The sequence below is a fragment of the Scleropages formosus genome, chromosome 3 (assembly GCF_900964775.1).
Source record: "Scleropages formosus chromosome 3, fSclFor1.1, whole genome shotgun sequence".
Lineage (NCBI taxonomy): Eukaryota > Metazoa > Chordata > Actinopteri > Osteoglossiformes > Osteoglossidae > Scleropages > Scleropages formosus.
Window position 1 is genome coordinate 12,713,393 of NC_041808.1, and position 26,602 is coordinate 12,739,994.

The following is a 26,602-nucleotide window of genomic DNA, read 5'->3' on the forward strand; positions in this document are numbered from 1 at the left end:
CAATGCGCAGAATATCAATGTGTCCAGCTTCTGACTAACCAAAATTGACTGCTGTTCATCTCGCAAATTAAGTTTATCAGATTGTCCTATTGCTGTGGGGGATCCAGTAGGGAAGCACACGTGGGGAGGTGGTTGGGGGTGGAATTAGAGGCATGGCTGTGGGGGCCTTCTACCAAGAAATCAATGCTGTTTGGTTAATTATTGGGTGAAATGAATCGGTGCCGCCGCTGTAATTACTTCAGTTGCCCAGCAGCCATTAGGAAATTATTTGCATTAAGTCATTCACAAGGCTGAAATAATTAATAGTTATTGTTTCCTTCGATTTTGGGGTACACTAAAATGGGCCATCATTTTTTCAATTTCCCCTTGACCTCTAGTGTCACATAAAAGGTATAATAGGTGCTATAACACCGGCTCGCAACTCCAAAGTCATTGGTCTGTGTCCTTCAACAATGTATATAATTCAGTTCATTTCAATTCAATTCAATTTATTTTTTATAGCGGCCTTCCCAACAGGCTGCCTCAGAGCACTTAACAAAGAATAACACAAAAAAGCCCTGGGAGCCCTACAAGTAGCACTGGTGATCACTGGTTACAGCTTTGCAATTTCTAGTAGTTATGACAATGTAAAGTATGATTGTTTGTGAACCCATGCAATTTTATCAGTGGTTTAGTTTAAACTGTAAAAAAAAGTTTGTTACAGAATGAAGACAGCTCACTATTTTTTTTTTCTGTGAAACAATTTCAAGTCTGCCCTCAGCAAACCAAACAGTCTAAAGAACTGTGTCATAATCAATTTTATTAAACTATAGCTCTGTGTAAATGTATGGGATCTAAAGACAAAGAAAGTTTTTTTTTGTTTTTTTCTCTTTCTTAGGCGGTTCAAATCAAACAGATGACATTCTCCAGGGACTCCATCCAAATTCACATTTGCTGCAGCACCTTCAGATTACAACACAAGCTTTTCATTCATTTTATCATGGATGACAGAAGGCCAAAGGGATCACAGATCTAATGACATGCTTCACATACAAGGGTGTTCAGAAAACTCTGGATGGGTGGGAATAAAGATGCTCTTACTGGCTAATGCTAAATTGCTACATAGCAGCCTTGGCCCTGTGATTGCCTGATGGGAGAAGACGAAGGTTTGAGATAGAGTCATGCTACAGCACCGCGGCCTCTGTTGAGCCATGTTATTTAGTGTCACACAGATAAGGACAAGCTTAAATGCTGGTAAACACTTCTACCGATAGCAAGAACTCCAGGGAGACAATCTCCCCATCTTTTCACAAGTTCCTGGCTTGCTGTTGAGTGCCTGGGTGGGTTGCGTCTAAAGAATTTCAACTCATTTGCTGCTGCTCATGGCCTTTAAAGCAGAACATATATGTAACAGTAGACTTTGAGGTGGAAACCTTCCAGGCGTTACCTTTGCAACACTGAAGCATCAAACTGCAGCAGTGGATCAAATGCTTTGAAGGTGGAAGACCTTAATAGATGTTGTTGAGGCCAAACAGGAAAAACTGTGATTTAAAGGAGGCGTGTTGGGGGGGGTGTATATATATATATATATATATATATATAATTATTATTTCAGATAGATCCAGACACCCTAGGCCTAGGTTGGGAACTTTGCAATGAATTGTTACACTACCCTATTAAATAATCTTGAACACACAGTCCTGAAGAACATTTAATGCACTGGATCATTTCTGCCAGTTAAAACTGTTTTTAGGCTAGAGTAAGTAAACCCAATTTCTAAATAGTGATAAATCGTGATTACAGACATGTAACCACAATTTAATGTTTGGCTGCCTTTATATTTAATCTTGCTGGAAGTACCTGAGATTTCTGCAACTTGAAAGCACAGCTATTATCTGTATTCCATTCTCAGAAATGCATTAAAATATGTAAAAAAAGGGAAAAAAAAGCCAGCAAATAGCCAGCAAATGAAATTTGTTTTTTTTTTTTTTTTTTAATGATGAGTGTTGGTGTCCTCCTGCTTTTCTGTTTAATGAACACAGCCAATTCACAATGTTGCTTCAAAAAGGAAATCATAAATCTGATTAGTCCTGTTTTTTTCAGTTTCTGTTTATTCACTTTCGTTTATACGTCATTCATGCATTTTGCTACTAACAATGATTTACCTACCTACAAAGCAAGAGCTCCAGACACCACGCTACTTGCTGGCCATCACTGTAATAACAGAAGACAACTGGATTTATTTTGTCTTCATATTAAATTTGATAGGGTTATCTTATATGTTCAGTGCCTTATGTTGGACAAATATGCAGCAGCAATGGGGGTGGGGGGGGGTGGTGGTGTTGATGTCAGTGGCCATTGACAAGCAGTCTCACTAACACACATGTGTCACATGGGGACTGTGTTTGCCACGCCCGCGCTACCGGCACAACGAGCTGCACCTGGGAACCAGTCAGGGCGAGATCATAAAAGGCAACGACGAAACAAAGTCTGATGCGGAACCTCGTTCGCCTTGCGCCCAAGATTCCCATGAAACACCTTCTCTACGGCTCCCTGCTCCTCCTTGTTCATCGTTCCTTGCCCTCGCTCTTCGCCCTGTGTTCCCTACTCCTTGTTCCCCGATCCTAGTACCCTCCTACCTGGTCGGCTTTCCTGTGTACCGGCCCCTCGCCTTCCTCTCGACATCGCTTCCTGGATCATCCCCTTGAACGACGTTAGCCCCTCGGTGACCCTTGCCTGTCTGAGACTACAACTTTTGGATTTCCCTAATAAGCTTCCTGTTCGCCCTGCACTTGGGTCCGTCCTTTCTCATCAGGAAACGGAACGTGGCGGTGTTCTATCAGCCATTCAGAAAAATCAACAGCCAAGTATAACTCAAATGTAAACGCCCAAGGCAAAATGCTGACCCATGGCTAAAGAAAGCTTAAAATCTTTCCGCAGGGCTGGAAGAGTAAAATGTCTTTGAAATCAAAGAAAAATTGGGGTTTTTTTGTCCAGAAAAGGCCTGAAAACACATAATTTCCTTTTGTTTCATGCTTCCAGAACACTTTGTCCTGCAGGACATATATATCCTCACATACACATCATCCTGCGATACTAAAAATATTTAAAGAAAAACATAAATGATGACAGAAAGGACTGAGTAACAATTTTTTTTTTTTTAATTGCATTCACTTTGCCCATCGTAGCACAGTTCCTAAATGATAGTTTTTGAATCTGAAACTGAAATTTGAGACCATGTCAGTGCTGATTCACTAGCCGTCCATTCACCACATCCAAGGTAATTTTCGGGCTCCTGTAGTGTGATCCGCGTACAGTTCTCCTTGATTTATACACAACTTCTGCTTCCTCTGTGTTTGCGAAGCAATCAGTTGTTCACTAATTGTAAGTTGGGGCACAATGCAGCGCAGCTGACAAAAGAGACACTCTTTGCCCGTGGATAGTTTATAACCGCACTGATTTCCATTGATCATCTTTAAACTACTCCAGCCATGTGCAATTTTAGCCGGTGTTACTCCATAAAATTCCCGCAGACACTGCCCTGTCGACTTTGTGTCAAATTATATTGTACAAGTCAGGTATCAGTTTCCTTGGAGATGAATTTAGCCTTTTCTCTGATTGATTACATACCTTAATGTGGATCATGCTGGCACACACCGCTGAAGAGCTAGATCTGACTATGCAATTAAATGCATCATACATCATAATCCAATACATCAGAACATGTGGAGGCCAGACGTGACCACCATAGACAATCTTCCACGATACGCTGCCTCAAATGATCACTCTGAGAATTCTAGCAAACAAGTAGGCTACATATGCACTTCAGCTCCTCCCACTGGTAGTGAGATGAACAGAAATAGAGAAAGCTCAGTTTGTGAAGAAGGAAAGGAACGGGGTTTAAATGGTGCTTGTGTGTGTGTGTGTGACTATGTGTGTGTGTGTGTGTGTGTGTGTGTGTGTGTGTGTGACTATGTATGTGTGTGTGTGTGTGTGTGCTAGGAAAGACCAAGATGTAGGGGTTGGCCTGTATACACAAAGAGCAAGAGTTCAGATGTAATTTCTGTCCTGTGACATGCTTTTGGTATGAGATAGGGATTCAGTGCCAAACAGAGGTACCGACACATTCATCATGTGGGTGGAACCAATGACAGAGTGTATGAAGGGCAGCTTTACTTAACCAGAGAAGTCATTCATTTGAGGGTGCACCTGTACGTGTCACCTTCAAGGTCCAGTGAATGTAGAATTACTTGCGTTAAAGAACATCGCAACATAAACTGGGCACTGACAGCGTAAACACCGTCAATATTAATGGCATTAATTTTACTCAAAGTGAATCACCGTTCCTCATAATTAATTGAGCTTAATGGGCAAAAGACAAAAAAGCGAGAGTGCGAGGTATGTTTTACAGACTTAACCAAACTGATTATACTTGATGCGGATAAAAGGTGAGCAATTAAATGTGCAGTTTTGTTGTGTCAAAAGCCACTCAGCAAAGTAGGGTACAATAGATAGGAAGAGCTTTTAATAGCTCTCGGATTGCATTGGAACACTTTTTTTTTTTTTTTTTTTTGCATAAATGAAGCACAGATGGGGACCTTGGCATAATTACCTTTTTTTTTTTTTTTTTTGGGGAAACTTTACTAAAGCAGTAATTTCAGTACCTTAGCGAGGCAGAAGTAATTCCCAGGATTCAAATATTATGTAAATTATTCAGTATTCCATACACCAACATAATCTAGTTGTTTGGCTACCCACTGGCATTTGTGTACATATTAATAATGCACGGGAACACAAAGCTCCGATGCAGGGGAGTGATGAATAGGACGAGGTGGCAATGAAAAGCTGAAACATAAATACAGGGACTTCTCCAGATGACAGGCACCTGACATCCTGGAACCACGCAGTCGGTGTTGTGTTTGATGAAAGCGCTAGATGGTACATACGCTCCTTGTCAAATATCAATTTCTCGTCCATAACTGGAGACTTGACTGCCTTTACATGATGACTCCACCAAAATTAGGAGCTCAGCTGATTTAACACAACCTTGACTGACATTGTGCATCCAAATTTAAACAAAAAAAAAACTTTTTAGTCTCTTTTAGCTGTTTTACCACATTGTCCCTTAGTAAATCTGCTCGCTAAAACAGAAGGCATCGTCACTGAAAAGACAAGAGTTTCATCCCCCATGAATTCTGAAATTGACAGATATTTATGTTATTAGATTTGCAATATGGTCTACCTGGCATAACGACTGTGAGCCACATTGTGTTTGTGTTAAATTTAGCTGTTCCCTTGCGAGCTCTTTAATGAATTTAAATTTTGAATTTAACAGATAATCTTCAGTTTAGTAGGTGGTTGACAGTGAATGTTATCAATATTTTCAGGCAAGCAGGAACATGTAAATCTGTGCTGAGCAATAATCACATTTTAATTGCCATTTTAAACAAAGCTATATATTTGGGTACAAGGTGCACACCTGAGGGCAAACACATGTACCTGAGCAAATTGCATTTACACGAACAGGTGGTATCACATTCGATGCTATAGACGAAAGATATGCATAAACATTTCCTGTCTCTTGCTTCTGAATGATGTCTGAATTTGCGAGGGCACGCTTGTCAATATGTATTTTAGGTGACAGTTTCTCCCATTTCGTGACACTGGCTTGGAATTAACGTGAAGAGCTGATTAATGGAAAGCTAGAAAAGCAAAATTTGCAGGAAAGAAAAAAAAAAAACTAAAATGTGCAAATTAGAGTACTGGAATTAATGTTCATTGAAGGTTTGACTGAAAAAAATCACAGCATTTATAAACAAACAAAAGAAGCTTCTTTGCAAATTCAGACTAAAAGAAAAGGCATATTAGCCCTTTTCTGTCGATCCACCAGAATTACAAGAATAACTTTCGATAATTCCAAATCAATAAGATTGTGGTACATATCCAGCCTTCTTAGGCAACACAGAAGCTATTAGAATGAAATCTCTACTGTGACCAATATGACCTGAGGAGAACCTCAATTCATGTGGTGGTGTGGTGGTGCTGCAATAGCCCAAAACTATTTCAAACTTTGCTCACCCACTGGTCCGTCTCAGAGCTCTATCCCTGTCAGTCCAAATGACCCTATTGCCCCTTCCTAATACACAAATCTCCACGATTTGTGAGCTCCCATTCAATGAGCAGCTGCTTCTTGTATCAGCTACCCAGAAACTTCTCTCCTTCTCATCCAGGTGTTCGGCAAAGGCCAAGGCTGACCAAACCCCAAAAAACATCAGTTTCATTCATGGAGGCAGCAATTTCCTTAGTTACTGCTTCCATCAAATGCTGGGAAGAACAAACCCACAAACATGAGTTAAACCATCATTACGTTACGCTTAGTATCGTACAGCTCAAGCCCAACCTCCAGTTTTCCTCTTTCCAAAGATGAAGACAAGACAGGTGCCAAGTCAGGTGTCTACCATCCTGCATCAAGGTACAAGCAACCTGTGCAGTTTGAACCGCTTCGCTTGGCACCAAGCTTCACCTGGGCTGTCAGCAGATGAGCTCTCCTTCCTGGTCACTACAGTTAGAGACATGCACTCCAACTTACCGGGGCTCAGCTTCAGCAGCCGAACAGACGATGTTGCAATTTTTCTATTTCTCACTCTTTCACGGGTGCTGCTACCATTTCTCCCAAAGGTTTTCTTTGCTCTGTTTTTTCTCCAGCCTCTTCCCCTGATGCCCCACCACTTTGCTGGCGGCGTCTTGCTTCCGCGATGCTCCCCCCCCCCCTCTGCTAGGGGCTACACTCCTGTGTCTCTGCCGCTCTCAGGCGAAATGGGAGAAGCTGAGCCGTGCGAACACCTCGCTCTCTCGCTCACTCTGTCCCTCAAGCCCGTCTCTCTCTCTCTCTCTCTCTCCCTCTCTCTCTCTGTCTCTGTCTCTGTCTCTCTCTCTCTCTCCCGTGCTCACTGTATGAGTCCTGCTCAGCGCTGCGCTTCCGCGCGAGTACAGCCCCTAGCGGCCAGCCCACTCACCGGCTTTCCACCGCACTGGCCTGTTTCTTTGGGCTCATCACTTGTCCACAAGATGACATGGTGCTTTATTCCAGTAAGGTGGACCATTGTTCAGGGATCACCAGCTGTACAATTAGCCTTGGACGCAGGGCACTAACGCAAACATCACTACTCCACTGGACCGGCCCTGCAAAGTCCAGCAAAGTCAATGCAAAGCTATATCTTATGAAATGACACAGACGTGAAATGTGTGTGTGTGTGTGTGTGTGTGTGTGTGTGTGTGTGTGTGTGTGTGTGTGTGTGTGTGAGACACAGACGTCTCTTTAATAATATAAGTAATAATAAGTAAATACGAATGTGAACTATTTTGGACAGGAATGTTGGTTTAGCAAGAAAATATTTTCAAAATAGATGCTAGAACCTTTTAAACATACAGTAGAAGGACAAACCTGTACAAGTTGGTGTAAGCACTGTAAGTAGCTTAATGCTGTAAATCTCTTCGGCAAATAAAATAAATATAATTTAAATGTAGGAAATGTAGAGTTCCTGAACTATAGTCTACTAGAGACAACAGAAGAGATTAGTAGCTTTGACAAATTGTTTGATTATTAGGTGAACGCTGAGCTTGGAATTTCTTTGTGGACGTTACTTGACTATTTACTGCAAAACTAAAAAAAAATTAAAATGCCAGATGACCACAGCACTGGTGATAAACAAATTTAATGATGATGATTATGATGATGATGATGAAAACAAGGGCAACGAAGGTGATGATGACAATGATGATTACCATTTACATTAATCGTGTATCCTGTCAAGGTCACATTACTATTATTATTATTATTATTATTATTATTATTATTATTATTATTATAACTACATCCTGATAAACAATGATTGAAAGTGTATGGATTAATGGGTGGTAATATGTGGATTGTAAATGTTTATTGCTGAATGTTTGACTATTAAAAAAAAAAGGGACTTTTGCATTATGATTTCATCCAGTATATTTTCTGTCCATCCATTTCAGAGTCATGGCAACAAGTTGTTGTAATGCATCAGTGTTAACTTTTGTCAATACTTTTAGCTAAAAACAGCACATCTATGGCAGGAATGTAGAAGCTTATTTTTCATTGCTTGTTTATGAGAAACAGTCATATTTACACTAAATTTGTGTGCATTTCCTTAGGGAAGGTGGTGAGTTAAAGTGACTACTGAAGAGTTAAGCTCATTGCTTTCTGAGAAAAGCATTCCTCTACCCACCTGAATTCATGGACTCCCAACACCTAGACAAAATCATTAATTTATGAATATGGTCTTGTTTCCCTTTTCTTGTGTATGTGTTTCCTTTCCCAGTCATGAAAACAACTATATAGTGTCAGCTTAGATAAATGTTAAATTAAATTTCTTCTAAATGTTTATTTTTGCTATTTTTGATATCTTAGGTTTTGTGTGTGTGTGTGTGTGTGTGTGTGTGTGTGTGTGTGTGTGTGTGTGTGTGTGTGTGTGTGCGTGCACACACTCGTTTGTTTTGTGCAAAGGTTATAGCACATTCCTCTGGGTTTAATTAAACAAATACAATCATTTTAGCCATAGGACACTGTTTACTGTGTCTCTGGGTTTCAGAAGCAGTAGACCAGCAGAATTAAAAATGCAGTCATCAAATATTAAACATGTAAATGTAGAAAAATGAATATCACTCCCACACAATCCTCTAACAACCTTAGCCTTGAAACTGAGATTAAAATAACAGAGCAATCAGGGCTCATACCACCCCACACAGCTGATTTTAATTCAAATTTCTAAAGCAGACTCTAATATATAGGGCTTTTACATCGTTTAAATATAACCTATTTATTAACCACCGAGCAGTGTCCATGCGTTCCCATTGGTCCAATGAATTATTTACAACTTACTTATTAGACTAAATACCCTTTGGAATTAAGGTGTGAAAACCGCATGGAACAAGTAGGCAAAACTGCAACAGATTCCGCAAGCAGGTTCTAGTAGAAAACACAGAATAGCAGAAGAGATATGTACTAGAGAGCACTGAAAACCTTTTTTGCAGGCAAAGTCACAACTCATGTAGTCTGTTCCTAATATTCTATTAGTATACAGTATGATGTGGCCACCTGAAAAATAAAAAGAAAAAGAAGAAATGTGTTTTTAAGAGATTAGGGGTGTGATAGCGAGAGCGGGTTTGAGCAGGGCCTGCTCTGCAGTGGGTCTGGGGTTCACGTCCTACTTGGGGTGCCATGCGGTGGACTGGAGTCCCGTCTGGGGTGTGTGTCCCATCCCACTCCAGTCTTGAGACCTGTGCTGCTGGGTTAGGCTCTGGCTTGCTGCGACCCTGCTCGGGATCAGTGGCTCTAGGCTCTGTGTGTGTGTGTGTGTGTGTGTGTGTTTAAGAGGAATCAGCTGCATGTGCGATTCAGCTCTCCCTGAAAATGAGTAAGGATATGTGATATGAAACAAGAACATGGCCATGTGTCCTTTGAGTAGCTGGATTAAAAGGAAGAATAAACATTTTGTATTGTTACATAACATTGTATAGATATACAATAAGTGTAACCCTAACAAATGTATATCTCTAAAAATGTTACCCTAATAAGAGAAAAATATACAAAAAACAGATGAAGAAAAGATGTATTTAAAAAATCCACCCATCCATCCATCCAGCTTATCCTGGAAGGAAGAAGGTTATAGAGAGAGCAGTCCATTTCAGGGCAATAACACACCCTCTTCTACTCATACATTGAACCATCAGTGTAAATTTAGATTAGCTACCTGGCACACTACCATTCCACCCTCCAGTTTTAAATGTGTGAGTTTTTGGATATAACTAATTTGATCAAATGCTCTTTAAAATCAATGTGATAACTTGATAAAAATAGAAATTTCATTATGTTCAAGCATCAAACCACATTTTTCCTACTGTTATAAAGGACATCACTTATAAAGACTACAGGAATTTGCTCTCCTCCCAGCTGGATGTGTGCACGGATAGTGTTTTATTTCTTTGTTAATTTATTCCCTAATTCTTTATTGATCACACGCTAATTACAGGGAAACTCCAGTGTGGAAGTGCTGCTGCAAACAACAATAGTTCGCACAGTTACTGTCTCGTTGGCTGGAAGTAATTTCCAGGCCCTTGTTTCTGGAAGAGGCTGAGAGAGCGTAATGCTGCCAGTTCTCTTGCAGGTGCTGCTCCATCCATCAGGGACAAGGGCCGGATGAAGGAGCAGCTCATCCTCGATCACTATTGTCCAGGTTGACAAGTGCAGATGCTCTGAGGGTTATTTAACAAAAGAACAGTTCTCCATACTGCGCACAACCATTTTAACATGATTCTCTTCGCACTTGTAACTCCTGTTTATTAATAGATAATTCCAGCATAATAGGTATACTGTTCCTATAAGTAGAGCAGATAAAGGCTAATATGTCTGAATATTAGATCCAAGGGACCAGTACAACTTGCCTAATTTATAATAGAATCATGTCTTGCCCAGTGTGAACAATTTGATAGGTAAGTCCAATAAACCTGAATCCCAGAGGGAAGCAGCTCAGAGGGGAAAGGAATAGAAATGCAGAGGCGGTAATTGGGACCTGCTGAGCAGTGCTGCCTCATGCTTTGCCCTCTCCTGATTACGGGCGGCTATATCTGGGGGGTTCAATGCTCAGTTCACGACAGACCTCCTCACAACCCTGCCCCTTTATTTATGTATTCATTCTTTTTTATGCCCAGTATTTCTTAAGTCAGCACTTTTTTTTGGGAAGGGGCCGCCTGGTACACTGACAGGAAGGCTCCTGTGAATAAAACATGACGGCCCTGGAACCCGGCATGGTGGGTGATGCGTGTAAAAGCTAAAACTTGTGGACGATGAAATCATTTGGGGATTGTATTCCTGCGTGGAGGTTGAACTGAAGGCATTAACCTACTGGAAAAAATATGTGTATCGGTGTAACGTACAGCTTACATATAACCATTTTAATTTCTCAAACCACCTGTAAGTCAAAAAGATTATTCATGTTTTTTTTGTGTTATACAGTGAAATCAAGGACAGCCTAAGGAAAATATTAATTTACATTCTTGTCATATATTTCACTCTGTAATCCAAATCCATCAACCTTCAGAATCAGGGAATTTCTTCCTAAATGCAAAAGTCGTACCCTATATATCAACACAGTCTTACCCAATATATCAGGGGATAAAGTAAAGCAGACAGTCCTACTTTAACATATTGAAGTTATTTATGAATGGCGGTGCAATCGAAAAAAAAAAGCTTTCATGTTTCAACATATGGCAGAGAGTACACCAGCAAATGGCACGTTCTTCCAGAAGTTTCACTACGTGTATTATTAACATGTTGAATTATAATGTCATCAAACAAACATGTGATCACAGCTAAATGCCTGACACACAGAAGAACAACAGGATTTGTTGATTTGTTTGTTTGTCAGTGTTTTATTCTTATTTCTATCATATTGTGGCACGCTGCACTCTGGGTTCAGATGGGGCGAAGAAGGACTCACAAGCAGCATTCATGACAAAGCTTTATTACAATGCCAGCACCCACGGCAATAATGCTCTTGGTCTGTGGGTCCCTTTTCCTCAAGGACCTATGCCTCAAGCCAACCTTCCCAGCCTGCTTAGAGCCCCTCAGGCTTTTTTTTTTTTTTTCTTCCCCACTGCCAAAAACAGTCACCTCCTTATTTTCCCTCTAAGTCCCCCCCCCCAGCGGTTGAACACATACATTTTTCCCACAATTCAGCTATTTACAATAAACAGATTTCCTGCTCAAACTTGAGGTAATGCGGGTCGTTAAAATATTTTATATAATTTATACCATTACAAAACCTGGGTATAAAACCTTTGTATTCATTCCTTGCATGTTTTCCACCAAGCCTTGTGCCAGATTCTACAGACAAAAAGTGCAAAAAGGTACATAAAGGCAAAAATTTTTTCAAAATGTAAAAAGAAAGCTGTTGGATATTTAAACATTTATGAAGAAACTTTTCATCTGTTGGAAAGGTGGTCTGATTTTATTTTCACATTTTGTCCACACTCTGGGGAGCAATAGTGCACAACTATATTAAAAACAGCATATTTTTGCTCACAGCTAAAAGCACAGTCAGAATTTAAAGTATAAAAAGAAAAATAAAAGTTAAAATGAATCTGAGTAAAGCTTTCTAAGATGACAGCCTTGTTTGACAAGTTCAGATTAAGAAAAAATGTCTTTGATTATGCTGTGTTATTATTGCCCATTGAATTACTGAACAACAACCACTGAATATCACTGAATACATTTCTGGTAACAGATTGTAAAATATGAAGTTGTTGACGCGTAAAAAAAATATGTCCCTACTTTTACTGACAGCTGTACAACATGGAAGGGATTTCATCTGTATAGGGGGACTGAGTACTAAAACAAATTCAAGAAAAAAAAGAAGAAATATTTTAATAAATATTTGTAACAGTAATTAAAAAAATATTTCCTTCATGTTGAAACTTGGTGCTATGTTGCTTGATTATGCTTTATCAGAACCAGCTGAATTTTGAAACAATCCACCTTATTTTGAATTGCTGTATGACAAATGATTATGGCAACCAAAGTAATATACTTTTTTTCTAAAATTTTCTATCCACTACTACAGCCCGTGCACATTAGAGTTCCAGATTACGCTGACATTTATAGTAGACGTTAAAATGTTAATGACATATCGGTAATTTGAACCTTGGCTCCATTCATCAAAACCCAAACAATAAAATGCAAAATTACTTGTTAATTACCTCATCAATATAGTTTGATTAGCTGGCCATACAGTAATCTCAGTCATCTGGGTCTCTGTATGACATTATTTGTTTCCTTACTTCCACAGTTGAGCCATCTGGTGTTCTGAGTTCAAGCTTATCAGGATAAATTTGTGAGATTATATCAATATCATAAAATGCTTTCCTTTTCATTTTATTTTGCATTTCCTCATGGTCTGTCTGTTGAAAGTACCTGTAATTACCTGTCATCAGCATTCTGAATAGCGAACAGGCTAAAAACAGAAATGCTTCTATATTATTTACATTCTAAATGAGAGCAATTTTTTCAGCATTGTCCACACTAGCTTCTTTCAACAGCTGTAAGAAATTTCATGAGAAATAAACTTTAAATTATGGCTAACCTCTGAAGTTTTTATTTCCCACTGAACATTTCCATGCTTTTTGTCCACACAGTTCAGCCTGCTGCCTGGAGACTGAAAAATAGGAAAAAGAATCCACCCAGCTATGGTAAACTGCCAGAGAAAGTTCTAGTACAGAGAAGAATATTGCATTCAGTAAAGGAAAAAAAGGATGTATTGTTAGTTGGTGAGACACAAAACTATGGCACTGGGGTCACAGATCTAAACTCTTCATTAGAGAAGGGCTGCGATGAGGGTTTATAAGTGTCAGGAAGTTAAGGCGACAGAGGAAGAAAAATTCTAAGAACAATCCATATCAGTACTAATTGTTCAGCTAGAATGCTGCATGGTCTCAAACAACAATTGCTATTAGGTTGTGTTCATATTCTTAATGATGCATGCCAGAGTCATGAGTCGAGGATTTTAAGAGACAAAGATGCATGCGCACAGTGTATGTGTTTTGAAACAGAGTACATTCATTAGTTTTTGAATTGCTGAACTATAAAATGTATGGAAGATGATTTTACTTTGTTGATACTTTAAAAGAGGAGCACAAATGTTCCAGGAAGACAGAATGGACGAAGAGAAAGAATGGTGGAACTTTTGCCCGAAAGAGCATCACATTAACAATATGGGGATGTCAGCAATTTTAGCAGAAAGCTGTGTGAGAAAAGTCAAACTTAAACAGGATATACAATTGTATTACAACAATACATTTTTGGGGGTCTGGTCATGACTCAGCAAGTGAGGCTCATGCAAAAGCTGCTAGTGCTACTAGGGGTTACAATGTGTTTCGACAGATATTCCCGAAAAGTGCTTAGTTATGGACAGCAAAAAAGGTACATATCTTTCATATCTTACATTATGGAATAGCACTTTATTTCAGGTCAGTGTAACTGCAGCAGGTGCAAAATTTTCCAAAGTACAGGTCATTGCAAGAGAGAACCTTAAATCATAACAACCACTGAGAAATACTGATACATATAGTCGGTTTTTGTAAAGTGGGTGTTTGGGCATGTAATTTCTTGGCATGTAGGATGTACAAATGCATTACAGTATTTCCCATTGACTGCAAAGGCAGCTAGATATTGAATGTGGTTCATGTGTGCTTAAAATTGAGATTTGTGATTTGCATCTTATACTGGAGCATTTAGAAATGGCTCTGCATGAGACTGGGGAGTGACACAGTTTATTTCTAGTTTCTATTGGCTGTTCAAAAACACTCGAGCACAGAGATAGGACTACATAGATTCCTCTAGTGGCAGGTCCTTTTGTGTTTTGCCAATGCAGATGGCTTCAAAATGTCCCTGTTGCTGAAAGAAGCTGAAAGAGCACTGGAAATACTGCTAAAGTCTTAAGCCATATGTAGAAGATGATAACTAGGAGGAATTCAGTGACCCATAGACAAAATCCTTCTTAACTGTTATACTTAATGTCTTACAACCACCTGCCCTGGTATCCTTAAGGAGGTTTCTTTTTTTTTTTTTTAATTTCTTTTCTTTTCTTTATGTAACTACAGAGCTTGCTTCTTTGCAGAATTATTATTAGTAAGATTTCGTATGTGAAGACAATCGTTGTGCAATCTGATTCAAAAATTCAAACACGATGACATGTAGTTGTGGAATTTTCTCTGCAGAAAGTCTGGGGGCTTAAAGTGCACCAGTGTACAATGAACTGAACATTGTAAAACTGTCTCAAGGAAGATCCCGTCAAGTGTTTCTCTTTTTTCATTTTTTTCTGTGCAACATAACAGCACTTCGCAGACAAAATGTCTCGGATAAATAGAACTGTTTGTCCAACAATTTTTTGCTATAAGGGGGGGCCTCGGTGGTGCAGTGGGTTGGACCTCATCCTGCCCTCCGGTGGGTCTGGGGTTTGAGTCCCGCTTGGGGGGCCTTGTGATGGACTGGTGTCCCGTCCTGAGTGTGTCCTTTCCACCCTGTGTTGCTAGGTTAGGCTCTGGCTCCCCACGACCCTGTATGGGACAAGTGGTTCAGATGGTGTGTGTGTGTGTTTTTTTGCTGTAAGGATTCATCTGATTCCAAAAAGGTGATGAAGGAAGTTTAATAACTTCATCAATAATGTTGTTACACCGGTCCCTGAACATTTTTGAGAATTTCTTCCAATTGATATTGTTATTGTGCTTTTCGTTAATAAAGTATCTAGCAAGGCTGGTAGAGTTTGAAACCCTATACTTTAAGTTTTGGGGGGTGCAATGGCGTGGCCTCTTCTCTGTTGGGTCTACAGTTCAAGTCCTGCTTGGGGTGTCTTGTGATGGACTGGTGTCCCATCCTGAGTGTGTCCCCTCCAGCCCTGCACCTTCTGTTGCCGGGTTAGGCTCCAGTTTGTCGCAACCCTGTTTGGGACAAGCGGCTTCAGACTGTGTGTGTGCGGTTTAAGTTTCGAGTCACAGTACGTGCTCATAGAGTGTCACTTTTCAATCAGCATGGAGCTAGACATGGAAAATTTGTTATAACAGTCTTTGGTATTGCAAATATTTTTTATGGGTCTTGATAACCTGAACCTGCTGGAACAGAATGCAATAGGTAGGGAAATACCAAGCACTGATACAAGCCTCATCTAAGAAATGAACAGAAAGAGCGATGAGCATGAGAGCAGGACATTTCAGAAGTGCATGAAATCGGAAAGAAGGAGAAAAGGAAAGTAACAAACTTAAAACAAAAATTAAAGAAACACCCATGAAGATACCACAGCTTACCTAAGCAGCAGTAAGTTAAGAACAATATTGATTGTGAGCTTGTTTGGTACAGATACTTATTAACCTATAAAAGCCTATATAGGGGCGCAGTGGCGCAGTGGCGCAGTGGGTTGGACCGGTGCCTTGCAACAGACTGGCATCCCATCCTGGGTGTGTGCCCTCCCCCTTCAGCCTTACGCCCTGAGTTGCCAGGTAGGCTCCGGTTCCCTGTGACCACATATGGGACAAGCGGTTCAGAAAATCTGTGTGTGTGCCTATGTAGGTATGCTAGCACCTATTTTGAGAGTTTTTCTCAGATTTTTTTGTTTAATACAATTGTAAATCATCTTTAAATTTTGCTAACCGTTAATGTAAACTATCATGTATGCATTTATGTTACATTTTCATCCTAACAGGGGAGCATGGTAGCACCGTGGGTTTGGCTGTGTCCTGTTCTCTGGTAGGTCTGGGGTTCGAGTCCTGCTTGGGGTGCCTTGTGACAGACTGGTGTCCTGTCCTGAGTGTGTCCCCTCCCCCTCTAGCCTTATGCCCTGTGTTGCTGGGTTAGGCTCTGGCTTGCTGTGACCCTGCTGGAGTCAAGCAGCTTCAGTGTGTGTGTGTTAGTTATATTAACAAACTGTATATTGAACTGTTGTATCTTATCTTTCTAGGTGTTCGGATGTTGCTAGTAGGGTTCTGGAAATTTGTTCTTGAATTTGAGAGTTCAAAAAGCATATAGGATGAGGAGGGAGAATACTTTTATGTCTGTGTGCCCAGTGAAGAGTAGTGGTTAAGTAATCAGACTTGGGTCAAAAGTTGTGGGTTATATTCACAATAAAAGAGTAGCTTGCAGATGTATCATTAAACTGCCTACATTTATGAAACGATAAGCTTTCTCAGGCACTCTGGGCGTGAGTGAATAAATCCCAAACAAGTACTCTCCTGTGGGTACCATTCATTTTTTTATAATGGCTGCCAAAGCAATACATCAACAAAGTATGTCCTCCAGCTAATTTTCTACAGTTTGGGTAGAAAAAGCAATGCATGTGAAACCACCATCACCCCAAGGTCAGTCAGGTCATTGTGCTTTCAGCTGGATGTTTTGGTGTTGTTTCACACCTCAGTGCAATTTCAAAATTAAGTCACCAGGCCAGTTACCCTATACTTCTTACATTCAAAGAAGAAAACATCAGTACTGCACACATTTAATAATTTTACTTTATATATATACACATACATTTTCTGAACCGCTTGTCCCATACGGGGTCACGGGGAACCGGAGCCTACCCGGCAACACAGGGCGTAAGGCCGGAGGGGGAGGGGACACACCCAGGACAGGATGCCAGTCCGTTGCAAGGCACCCCAATGGGGACTTGAACCCCAGACCCCCTGGAGAGCAGGACCCAGTCCAACCCACTGCACCATCGCGTCCCTTAAGAAAAAAAAAATTCCCCACTCGCTCCCCTTTTTTGCGGGCGGTCTTACTCCTTCAAGCTCGGGTCCTCTACCAGAGGCCTGGGAGCTTGAGGGTTCTGCGCAGTATCTTAGTTGTTCCTAAGACCGCGCTCTTCTGAACAGAGATCTCGGATGTTGTTCCCAGGATCTGCTGGAGCCACTCTCCCAGCTTAGGGGTCAAAGTCCCAAGTGTTCCGATTACCACGGGGACCACTGTTGCCTTCACCTTCCACATCTTTTCTAGCTCCTCTCTCAGTCCTTGGTATTTCTCAAGCTTCTCATGTTCTTTCTGATGTTGCCATCGCTTGGGATGGCGACATCTATCACTACGTCTTTCTTCCTCTGTTTGTCCACCACTACTATGTCCGGTTGGTTAGCCATTACCAGTTTGTCAGTCTGGATCTGGAAGTCCCACAGGATCTTAGCTTGGTCATTCTCGACCACCCTTGGGGGTGTATCCCACTTTGATCCTGGGACTTGAGGACACAGACTCAAAAAGCAGTAAGCCAACCTCAGAAACATGCAAGTATTCTGCTGGAACCTCAACCTGGAACTCTACCTACCCCCTATTGAAGGCTGATACTATAGCTTAATATAGCTTCATAAAAATAGGATTTTTTAATTAAAACAAAATGCAACAAAAAGGAAAGCCATAGTCAAAGAGAGCCTCTGAAAGATTTATGTATTTCATTTCACTCTCTACATGAAAATGTCCTAATCCCATTACAGGAACAGAACCAAGGCCATTCGGGAGAACAATGGGGCAAGGTAGAGGCTGGCACACATATTATTGGAGGCTTCTTTCAGGGCCTGCTTTCAGAGAGGTTTAAATTAACTCCAGTGCTATGCTGGCCTGAGATAAAGTGGGTCCACTATCAATAAAGTTATTGTGTCTCATTTAGGCCTGAGAATGCCAATAACCCAATTATGTTCTGCTGCAACTAACGCACTGAGACTGGGGGACACTTTATGCATGGCCAAGAGAAATTACAGAGGAGAGAGTATGCTGATAAGGTCATATTTAACTGCTGCTTTATGCCTGTACTACAAATGATAGCATGTAATGGAGGATGTGCAGAGAAGTGTCTGCACAAATCCTAACTAATGTCTTGCTTTTGTGTCTGAAAACTAAACTGAAGAAGGAAGAGATGAAATGCATTGAGTACTATGAAAATTGGTTCGCTGGTTTACTGATGGCATCAGTTTTTGAGGATCATTGCTGTGGCATGTTCAAGCAGGTGACATGTAGATTAAAATAACCTGAAGTGCAATTTTAAAGAATGCACTTTACAATAGTAAAGCACATATTTTATTAATTTATCAAGATACTAAATTCTAATAATACATTATTCATGCAATGTATGGCATATAATACATTCATACACATGATAATATGTTTTGAAAAGACTAGTGTAAATAATTAAAACTACATTATCTTGTTGCCTGTAGCTTCAAAGCAGAATTAAAAGAAGTATTCTTTTTTTAGCAATAAATTATGGAGAAAATTTGATTTACAGTTTTGTTACTGTAGATAGTTCAGGATAGCAGTTAAACAGATACGGAATCACTGTAACTTTTTTTCAGTGTTTTCACATTTTAATTGTTTCCTGACAGCAAGAAGAAAAGTGCCAATTATTTACATATAATTACCTCTGAGGAGGCTCATGGCTGGAGTTATCTGTCTAGGGTATGCCCTATTAGGAATTTATTAGTAATTTGTTGAAATTTGCATGACAACTGTGAAATAGGCAACATCCGCACTTTAGAACAAAAGTCTTTAATGAAGTTTAACATAAACTGCCAAGGAAAAGAAAAACTAAAGAAGAGGCTGTGAGGTAGATGGATCATTAACTTGAAAATACAGGACACCTTGCTGCACAACCAGACTTCCTCTCTGTTTCTACACTCTTTGGTTATCAGGGGACAGCTGTTCCCTGTCAACACTTATCACTTGAAGTCCCATGATGTGCGTGGAAGAGTCGGCTTGCTTGCAGCAGTTTTTGGTACACCCTTGGAAAGATGTGATGCTGCTAATGTAGTGGACTGTTACGTTGGTTCCTATAGTCCAGGCATTGGTGGATCACAGGCCTTTCCAGGGACATTGTGGTTTACTGAGAGAATTGGCATCTTTCTCACTCTTACCCTCAAGCTGTTGCTGCCACTGTGGAAAAGGCATTAGTTTTAGTACTGGCATTGCAGTCTAGAGGAGTAGTCCAGATTGTCAGTTCTTTAATGAAAATAGTGAGGCATATAGGTAATTGGGGGGGGCGCGGTGACGCAGTGGGTTGGACCAGGTCCTGCTCTCTAGTGGGTCTGGGGTTCAAATCCCGCTTGGGGTGCCTTGCGATGGACTGGCGTCCCGTCCTGGGTGTGTCCCCTCCTGTGTTGCCGGGTTAGGCTCCGGTTCCCCGTGACCCCATATGGGACGAGTGGTTCAGAAAATGTGTGTGTGTAATTGTGATCATTTCTATCTGATAGTTTACAATTTTAACTTCCAAAAATTACATGTAACACATTTTTCTTGCAGCTAATAGACTGTCACTGATACATGTGAAGACACTTCATGATATATTTGCAGTAATACTGATCCAACCGTGATTCGCTGCCATTAGTGTAAAGAGAGAGGTGTAAAGAAAAGCCTATAAACACCAAGAAAGAGGCCTGAGTCAACATCTTGCGAGCCAGAAAGAAGTAGAGCGGCAGCAGAGGTTGGATGATCCCTTGAATGACAACTGAGCGAACATGAGCCTCATTCCAGTTCTCTTTAATGACAGCCAGTGTCCTCTTATTAGAACTGTAGTGCTATAGAGGATTTTTAAAAGGCAGCTGGTCAGTGGACAGTAGAGAACCGAGGAAGGAGGGAAAGCTCTTTACACAGAATCTTTTGTGTACGTGGATATTTATGCCAAGCTTTTCTTTCTTGTGTGTGTGTGTGGGAATTCATATGTAGAATTTTTGCTCCTTTTTGCTTCACTCTGTTGTGGACTCCTACTGTCCATGGTGTCACATTTTATGAACTAGTGTCACACCCTAAGATGAGACTTATTATAGATACTGGTGAGAATCAGCTCGCTGAATAGCGGCGTAACAGTAACAGCTATCTTGAACATAGTTAACGTGTTTTACGGAAAGAGTACAGTTATGAAAGGATAAAAATGGGATTACAGATAGAAACTCAATTCTACAGAAGCAAACATGAAAAAAGATCTGTCAGAAGAAATATATACAATAGCATACATAAATCCCTTTGCAATGCCAGCTTTTCAGATTTATCCAGTCGTGGCAGGTTTGAGCTTTTTAGATAAACATCGGGTAGAAATAAAGATATTGAATTTTCCAGGCACATAAATTTGAGCGTAGTTGACGTAAAGCATATGCCTGTCAATTTCGTATTCTATCAGTCTATACCAAAAGCTATTATATATAAAGTGGCCAGTCATCTCTGCTGTCAATCGGATGCCGAACCTCAATGCAGTATTTTACAGTTCAAATGTAGTTTTCATCACTTCAGATTTATACATTATATTCTGCAAAGCATAAAATATTTTTTAATTTGTTTGTTTATTTATTTATTTATTGAGAAATAGAAGGAACCTTGAAAGGTTTAGCTGTGTATCTGTGATTATAGGGGATAGAACAATGAAAGAAACAGTTCTGCTTTTCAAAATGTTTCCAAAAGGTACATTTTAGCTTCCTTTGAAGGCATGGAAACAGCCACACATTAAAAAGTATCCACAAAATAAAGTTAAGAAGAGTAGAAATGGTTGCATTTCTATCATGTTTAACGAAATATAACTTCATAAACCAGACATTTGTAACTTTACTGCACATATTCATACTGTTTTCGAGGTTGTACATTCTGCTGCATTTTTGCCTTATGTGTGGAAAGAGTGCAATTTATCAGATTTCTGAGAGGTTCAACAATATTACATCACTGCTTCAGGATGCCACATATCAGAAATTATGAAAAAACTTCTACAGAAATCCAGGTGTAATGTTGATATGTCAGTTGTTTTTGCAGAAGCTGCTGAGGACATCCAAAAAAACAAATTAAATTTCACAGTTGAAGCTTGAAGTTGCATCACAAGGGGTAGCAAAAAAAATATCTGCTCCACTAAAACAGTTGAACTGCTAGCCAAGAAAACATATCCAAACTGGTGTAGCATCACTGGGCAACATTCATCCTACCACCTCTTGTTGTTGCCCAATTCTCTCACAGCCTGTGAAGAGACTATATAATGACTTCTGTATTATGTAATACAATACCTTTGACCTAAGATAACAGATTCTAGTCCTACTCCCACAACTTCTGCATCAGCCTTGTAGAAAGTATTCCAGGGAAAGAAAATAAATAAATAAATAACTACATCCCGGCATCTGGCTTCAACAGATAAAGTTGTCTGTTATTGTACAGAATAATGAACAATTTAAATTTGAATAATCTTTATTATTTACAAAATTCAGTCAAACAAAGAATAAGTTTCAGTACTTTTGCTGACAACCTAAAGGTTTGTCACAAATGGAAAAGTACAAAGCAAACTTTAGGTTTTTGACAAGCTGGTATCAAAGTCCCTGCGATGGACTGGCGTCCCGTCCAGGGTGAGATCCCCCCCACCCCTTCAGTCTTGTATCCAATGTCTCCGGGACAGGCTCCAGCCCACCGTGACCCTGCTGGGGACAAGTGGTTATTGAAATTGGTTGGTTGGTATCAAAGTTTACAATTTGTATGTGGAAGCTTAACACCTACACCAAGGCTCCCAGCAATCACACTGAAGTGACTATACTTTTTCAGAGGAAAATTTAAATACACAGCTCTGAGTCGCCCTTATTAAAGAGGCTGCATTTCTACAAATGCTTTTTCAATAAAACATATTGCCTCTTTTGTGAGAATTAGTGATCCCCTGGCTCAGGATGACGAGGACAAGGGCTCCTCAGAATGTTCCTTAAGTACACTGAATGAAAAGAACTGCCTTGCCATCAGACTGGAATCATATAACCTGAAATATTGCTTTTGAAGAAGATCATTTGTCCTTGAAGTAGATGTGATGTTTGTGGAGTGAAGTACTCGAGCCTGGGAATAAATGTAGAGCATGAAGAAACTAGCACTGAACAGAAAGCAGCATCATATCACACTGTAAGATGCCGTGGTTTTGACTAAGTTCAGTATTCCAGTTACTCTCTTTTCCTCACCAGAATAAAGCAGTCAACACAGGGTGAACTTTTCAGTGAAGGAGCAGCTGATCTTGTAAGTCATTCCATTTCACCGAAAGGCAGTGAAGCATGATGTTACAAGTGACTGGTAAATATTAGGTTTCCAGGTTTAAGCCTCCTTCCTCCAATCCATTTCTTACAAAACCAAATGGATCGTCAAGAATTAACGTCAATCCGAACTGTAAAGAGCCCAAATGCCAACTGCCAGAACATGAGGGATTAAACGGACTTGGAGCAGTTTACATTAGCCATCAAACAGAAAGATAAAACATCTAAAAAAATCTATATAATCTTTTCCAACTGGAAATCAGACTTGGCTGCCCACATACCTAAAAGCGTGACCAGAAAGTACCGTTAGCGCTTCTCCAACGCACTGCCTCGCCAAACTTGCTTCTGCCTCTTTCACACAACACATGACAGGGCCCTGCATGAGAGTTAGTGCCATTTTAGAGGAGCGGCGCAAATTCCACTTCTTGCAACTTGACGGGTCCAGAGGAGGCAGCAGGCAGCAGAAACACCCTGGCTGCTTCAAAGTACCCTCCAACCACGAGCAGAACAATGCCAATTATGCTGCTCTGCTTCAGGAATCCCAGATGCAATTAGCTGAGGACATAACTCAGAGTCAAGCTGAGATCCAAGTTTGGGAATTGGACTGAATGCTATATGGGCTAAGTGACCTGGAAGTGCCCAGCTCATTTTTATTTATGGTTTTTTTTATCCAGCTGAATTTAAGTCAAATGTTTTTAAAACATCACTGTCAGTCTTATCTTTCTAACTTACCTCAAAGAGATCGAGTTGAGTAGCTATATAGATGCAAGGAGCTCTACATAGAAATGATGGGTATTACACTCACAGTCCCTTTTTCAGCAAGCAGTGACTTATTTATGTTGTGAACTATTTTGCTGATGCAGAACTCATTACACAGAAAGACATGGATAATGAAACTGTCATGTCACAAATTAATTATGACTCTTACGTAACTTGTTACTTGAGAACTTAAGTATTTTGCTGTATTGTTTTTAATTGGGGTGGCACAGTGGGTTGGACCAGGTCCTGCTCTCCAGTGGGTCTGGGGTTCAAGTCCTGCTCGGGGTGCCTTGTGACGGACTGGCATCCCATCCTGGGTGTGTCCCCTCCCCTCCAGCCTTACGCCCTGAGTTGCTGGGATAGGCTCTGACTCCCTGCAACCCCATATGGGGATAAGCGGTTCAGACAATGTGTGTTTGTGCTTTTAATTGTGGGGGGGGTGGTGCAGTGGGTTTGACTGGGTTCTGGTCTCTGGTGGATCTGGGGTTCAAGTCCTGCTCGGGGTGCCTTGCGACGGGTTGGTGTCTTGTCAGGGGTGTGTCCCCTCCCCCTCCAGCCTTATGCCCTGTGTTGCCGGATCAGGCGCTGGATCCCTGTGACCCTGCATGGGGCAAGAGGTTTCAGACTGTGTGTTTTTAATTGTCTTCCAGTGTGAATTTTTCAGTCCACATAGTAAAATACCTGGTGTAACCGTTGGAAAGAATATTGTAAATTACTTGGCAATGATTTTTTTTCTGGGCTTTTCAAGGATATCTATTGAAATCAGTAGAAACAGGAAATCAGAGTGACCTTATTCTTTTCCCTATTCTCCCGCTGCGTTTTGTCTCTCTTGCTCAAAAAATGTACCCTGATGTTATACCTTCCTTGCATGTATTAAAATTCCAATAAGAACTTCAAAAAATCTGTTATCGTTTATCTTGAAATCTGCTCAGTCTCAGGCAATATTGTTTCCTTATTTATTCATTCATTTATTTAATTTTTATTTGGCTACATTTATATTTGTATTGACCTGAATGATATTATCTAGTTATTCCAATCTCATCCAGTCCAATCCAATCTTACAGGAGTGACAGCTGATGGCAGTGAAGTCAGAATATTAAGAGATAAGATGACTTGGACTTAGTTTCGTTGCTGTGGTCTGGAGCCCTTTTTACCTTACAGTAGCCCTATGCTCCTATAATAAAAATACTTTATAATTACTGTAAAATGTACAGAAATTAGGGGGGCGCGGTGGCACAGTGGGTTGGACCGGGTCCTGCTCTCCAGTGGGTCTGGGGTTCACGTCCCGCTTGGGGTGCCTTGCGACGGACTGGCGTCTCGTCCTGGGTGTGTCCCCTCCCCCTCTGGCCTTACGCCCTGTGTTGCCGGCTAGGCTCTGGTTCCCCGCGACCCCGTATGGGACAAGCGGTTCAGAAAGTGTGTGTGTGCGTGTACAGAAATTATACTATCTATAAATCTGAGAAAGAAAGTAAAAACTTCACTGGATTTAGTCAATTTTACCATATTTTGGTTCGAATGCTCTTGTTATTTACAAAACTGTTCTGTTGTTCTGCTAATTTAGAAGAAATAATTTCAGAAGAAAAAAATTGAAAAACACCAATTATTCAAAAGGATTATTAAAAAGCAATGATTTAAGCCCCATTTTCTGGGGGGAATTATATAATTTACTCTTATTCTAAAAATAATTCCTTGAACATCCATGTTTCCTAAGGCCAAACATTGTTCATCCCCTTCTTTCCCAACTGTTCCTTAATGTTGCTCTCTAGTACTTTCATATAAAGTTTTCTTTCAGTAATCTTTACTAGCACTGTACTGTTTTTTCACATTATAATTTCAAAAAGAAGGTGTCTTTTCCCTACCCATATTATCCTCTCCACTGCCTTCTCCTTCACACAGCAGGCATGACTTCTTTCAGGCTAAACCCACCCACTGTCCAGGTCTTTCTATAGCTGTCCTGAGCTGCACTGTCAAGATTAGCTGAATCCTTTGACTCACTTGATGTCCCTTTCCTCAGTTAGATTTTCCTTTTTTGTTTTTTTTTTTTTCTATGCAGATCGGTCATGAGGCATCAGTGCCATTGGCATTTTTGTCCTTTAAAAAACATACAGAACACTGAAGAGTTTTATATTAAGTCAGGCAAAATGGGACAACACTACAGAATGAACACACTATCCTGATTTTTTTCTTTTACTTTGTGTGTCTGTAGCTTATGTCACAGAGCTCTGCATCTCTTGCATATGGAGGAGCAGAATAATGATAGTGAATCAGTAGGACACCCAACTGTATTCCCCTTCTCTGTGAAGTAAAACTGAATTAATAAGCTTACTTAAGGAAAAAAATTGAAATAACCATATGCATCCATATACCTCTATGAAAATAATTTAAAATTGTATAGAGAGTATAATTGGAAAACGCAGAAAAAAGAAAGATCTACGTGTGTAAAGTTTTGGTTCATGGGCAAGACAGAATGGATTTAAATGTCACAATTTATTGGTCTCTTTGTGTGTACAAAAGCAATTCAGGTAAGGTGTTAATTAAAGATGATAGATGTGCATTTGGAAGGCAGGAAAATGAGTTGGCTGCTTCCCATCTGGGAGATGTTAACTTTGAAATCTAGAACTGACAATGACAGCATCTCATTGTTTTATTGTATATCACAAAATAGTGAATATTTAATGGTAAGCTTGGGCATGCTGATTGACATTTACCTGTATATGTGTTTTCACAGTCACTGTACAATTGTTGGAGGCATTTCACTGGGTTACCTGAAGAATAGAATGCTGAAGTAGAGTCTGTAGAATGAATGCTGTAATGTAAAATTGAGCACTTAGACTGTTAGCACATTGCATGCAAGAAGTACAAAAAAAACACACAAACAGGCTGACAAACAAACAAACACCTTGGCTTTCAAAAGATAGTGATGTTACACTTGAGGATATTAAGCTGGTTTTAGTTCTTTGTTTAGTTATGTTGTCAACAAGATTGAGTCAACAAGTTTAACATAAAATGCTTTCCATGTGTGTAATTTTCAGCTTACCAATATTTACAGACTCAGTTGAACAGGGCCTTTGTTAATATTTCATGCTCTGGTGGCTATGATTGCATTCTGCTCTACTTGATGGTGAATTACATCTGCTAACAGAAGTTGTATAAACGTGGAGCTGGGGATTAACAATGGCAAGGCATGTAGAAGCAAAAGGTGGCACCCACCCTGGAGTACTTCTATTTGTCCTTTTTCCAATTTCTCATGCACCACTCAAATGCCCCACACCACTGAATTAGGAAA

The 26,602-nt window shown here is 40.2% G+C and overlaps 1 protein-coding gene across 1 annotated transcript in view; it reads right to left on the reverse strand.

Annotated features, from left to right (window-relative positions):
- The window catches only part of tnr (tenascin R (restrictin, janusin)), a 152,515-nt gene extending 145,675 nt beyond the window's left edge, over positions 1-6,840 (reverse strand). The window contains exon 1 of the mRNA XM_018753180.2: positions 6,569-6,840. The gene's annotated coding sequence lies outside the window, so the exon portion shown is untranslated. The remainder of the gene's footprint in view (positions 1-6,568) is intronic.
- Positions 6,841-26,602: the final 19,762 nt, after the last annotated feature.